The 4,360-nt window shown below is 32.1% G+C and overlaps 1 long non-coding RNA gene across 1 annotated transcript; it reads left to right on the forward strand.

The window, feature by feature from the left end:
• The first annotated feature begins 715 nt into the window (after nt 1-715).
• Nucleotides 716-2,446, forward strand: LOC125501654. Its single transcript, XR_007279257.1, has 3 exons — nt 716-934; nt 1,209-1,346; nt 1,456-2,446. It is a non-coding gene; the product is annotated as an uncharacterized LOC125501654 (long non-coding RNA).
• Nucleotides 2,447-4,360: the final 1,914 nt, after the last annotated feature.

A 4,360-nucleotide genomic window follows, 5' to 3' on the forward strand; every position in this document is an offset into this window, starting at 1 on the left:
TCACATGTTTTATAGTGATCAATTGGACCCATTCCTTTGATATATTGACTATGTTATATTCTATACTCAGTTGATATCAACATTTCAGATAGTTCTGCAATGTCAGGCAATCAAGCGGACATAATTGACATAGGTGCAAAAAAACCAAACGTGCCAATGACATCAAATATTCCTACGGAAATAGAAGGTAATATCACAAGGAATGAATTTACTTTCAAAATTTGTTACTGACATGGAAGTTTACTAGCAAATTAAATTCTATATTGAAACGTTTGTCACAATTAAATTTATTTCCGCAGATTATGAAACTGAATCAGCGTTGGTCAACGTCACACCTCGTAGCCATTGTGTCAAACCTTCCAGAAGTAGGTTCGGATCATCAGTTGTCGAAGGTTGTAATAGTTATTCGTGTATTTTTAGTAAATTTTGTCATTTCATTTTGTACATTTAATAATAGTGCAATTGTTATCATATCCTGCAGTGTTTCGTGATACATTCATTTTTATTTTGAAGGTTCCGTATCTGATTCGCCAATAATTTTTGGTGCTACACCACTTTCCACACGTAGTGTCAAACCTATTGAAAATATGTATGACACGTTGTACATTGAAGGTTAGTAATTCTCACATTATTCGGGTACAGTTATGATGGAATCACAGTATACACAATTTGCTACAGTTTTCCACCCAACTGACCGCTTTATTTTTCAGAGTCTCTTAGTAAAATTATTAGAATGCTTGCGGACATGAATATCCAGCTCAAGAGCATCGACAATCGTTTGACCTCTCTAGAAAAAAAAACCAATCGCCAGCCACTTACGGAAGCAGAAACACGATTCAACCTAATAAATACTTCGCTGCCGATCAAAACTTTACAAGAAATAACACTCTTCGAAGATCTTATCACGACTAACGAGAATGCAGTTTTACAATTTGTAAGCCACCATTGATAAGCCCAGCTCCAACATACTGTCATAAAATCATGAATTTTTTTTACATTTTCGTCAGTACGTCAGCAATTGAGTTTACCAGTTCTTAAAAAAACATGAGTGATAGTTCAACAAAAATATCTCTTTTCTCAAATATTTTGCATAATTCATTTAGATGAAATATGATCGAAAATCTCCTCTGAACTAGCATAATAACGTCCACGAAGTGTTAACAAGTTCAATGAAATTGTATTTCATTCTCATACATATATAATTTTAGGTGGTCATCTACCAAAAGATAACATATACAGAGTGTTAACGAAAGTCTTTGACGACAGCTGCGCCAAACAATGTTCATGGAAGGGACGACGCAATAATTTTGCGGTCATGAAATTAAAAACCATCAATATCATAAAAGGTGATTTGGAGATTTTTAAATTGTATGAAATTGTTGCAGCTGAATTCATTTTAGTTGCCAACATTACAATGTTGTAGACACTGTTAAAAACACACTTTGAATTTTGCAGATATCATATGTTCATCGCACGCAGGGGTGACGGACCTCGATTTTGAAAGCCATGGTGCCGAGTGGTTCCGTTTTGCCAAGCAGCGGATTTCAAGGAAAGGAAAAAATGGGCAAAATCCATAGTCTCAAACATGTCCCAACTTATATAATATAAAATATATGAGGCTGATTAAAAAAATCAACTTTTTTTTTTTAAAGCCCGCACTAAAATATCTTTAAAATACTGAGAAAAGACGCCTGTAGAAAGAGCTCTTAATTTTAATATTCAGAGGTCGCGCATCGAAGATTTCTATCTTCCATTTAAATAACACAGGAAAACAATTTTTTTTCAGAATTTTCTAGCTCACAAACTAATCAACGGATTTTTATGCGTGATAAATATTTTAGTAAAAAATTGAACGCTCTACAAAAAATATCTCTTATGATTTTTTGATAAACCGAAGCGTTTGAAAGGTATTCACGTTAAAAGTTAAATTTATGTCATAAACTCATAATTGCATTGTTTACTTTAATTTCGGGCAAATTCATCAAAGGTATCATCAAATTAAAAAAAAATAGTTATTCAAAAAATCAAAATCACTAGGTTCAATAAGCCTTTCGAATAAAATTCTCTGAAACACCTATCATTTCTGGAAAATGTTGATCAAAATCCTTTTTTATGTATTCATCAATATTGACGAAATTTTCAAATCATTTTCTACTAACAATAATGGACTTGTGTGTAATAATAATTCAAAATTTTCCACTCAATATTTTGTGTGAAAAAAAATTACATTTGATGAAACCTTCAATAAAGTTGCCTAAAATTAAAGTAAAAAAATGCAATGATGACATAAATTCAACTTTCAGCTTGAATAACTTTCAAACGCTTTGGTTGATCAAAAAATCATGAGAAACATTTTTTGTACAGCGTTCAATTTGTTACAAAAATATTCATCGCGCATATAAATCCGTTGATTGTATTGTGAGCTAGAAAATTTGGAACTAAAAAAAAATTTTCCGTGTTATTTAAATGGAAGATAGAAATCTTCGATGCGCGACCTCTGAATATTAAAATTAAGAGCGGTTTTCACAGGCTTCTTTTCTCAGTACTCTGAGGATATTTTAGTGCGGGATTTCAGAAAAAAAGTCGATTTTTCTGAATCAGCCTAATATATACAATATAAATAATATATATATATAGATAAAAAAAAAGATAATATATAAGCACCACGTATTGAAATTTTACTTTATTCAAAACAGCCCAAAGATTAAAACTCATCTGAGGACAGCTATTAGACTTATTTTATTTTATTATATTTTTTTTAATTTTATTATATACATTAACTCATCAGGTACATGTCTCAGCAACGTAATATCACAACTATTAGCGATTATTTCATAAAATTATAAATCATGATAACAGTTTTTCTAGTTTCAAGAAAAAATGAGTGATTGAGAGTATAGAGATTGATATTTATCATGTTATATTGATTTTACATGAAAAGATTCAATAATAATATAATATTTTAAAATGTATGTAATGGGACACGTTCAGTAACTGGGACATTCACTCAACTTTATTGTGATACCCCTTTTATTAGTATTTATTTTATATAATTATATAAATAGCTATTATCCTAAGTTCCAAAGAGAAAAACATGGCTGAAAAATTAGGTTTAATTTCATAGTTCAATTAATATGCTCTCATCTATTTTAATGAAGTTATTAAATTGTTCTGAGTTAGTCCTAGCTGTTATATAGTTTTCCTATTATGTCATAGGTGATATTGTTCCTAAACTATAAGCTTCATAATTATGAAATGTCGAACCTTATGATGTTGAATAATAAATTGATAACTCATAATGTTGAGAATAAAAGATGTTAAAAAAAAGTGATGTGCAATAGAATGTGAAGTATTATAACGTGAAAGGATATAATTTTAGAACTGCGATTCAAATTACATATAACCTAGAGTGTCTACATATCAAGCTGTTACATTGATGACGCATCTTTTTTACATTTAATAAATATATTATGCTACCAATTGATTATGTTGTTGTTCCTCGCAAAACCATCTTTATCATTCTATACATGCAATGTTAATATTACCGCCCGTCATTTCAATTCGATCGTCACTGTTACATTCATTTTCACATAACATTAATGTTGCGATTACATCCGATTTTACATAAAATAAATGTACTAATTACCTTATTTTGACATAACTTCAAGTTCCATGTGACATTCGTTAGTGATAACACGAACATAGATGTTATATACCCAGAGTGCAGTTAAACATATAACAGTTACCTAAAATATCTCATAGCATAAACATAACTCCTAAAGTTGACGTTATGTTGGTAAATACATGAAGGTGAGTTACATTAGTTTGAAACATTGAAGTCACTGTCATGTAACATGCTACATAACATGCAATGTGTGAATTACATCATCGAAACTTGCAAAATCAGCGAAATTACTTGATAGTCGCAATGCAACTGTAACTCTCAGGTTATATATGCTGTGATATTAGGTTATATCATTGCAATCTTGCAGATATATAACTGCGTTGGCTGGGCAAAGAGAGTACTGTGGTTTTACGTAGGATGACGTCTTACCCATTCAAGCAAACAGCGGCCTGAAACCACTTCAAATTCTCCTGGAGACCGTTTCAGGTTGACGCTAGGAGTACAATGTCGTCAGCGTGAGCTGGTACGCCAATTAGTTCGCCTTTAAGCCTATATCCAACGTCCTTCGAGAGAACCCCTTGAGCTCGGTATCTACGACCGGATTGAACAGTAGAGGCGATAGAGGATCGCCTTGCTTCACGCCTTTACCCAGCTGTATCCTCGGCGTTTCACGAAGATTGGGCAGCTGAAGCGCTGTTGTGGCGTTGGAGTTGCATGCTCTAATGTATTGTGTGA

This window comes from Athalia rosae, chromosome 7, assembly GCF_917208135.1.
Source record: "Athalia rosae chromosome 7, iyAthRosa1.1, whole genome shotgun sequence".
Lineage (NCBI taxonomy): Eukaryota > Metazoa > Arthropoda > Insecta > Hymenoptera > Athaliidae > Athalia > Athalia rosae.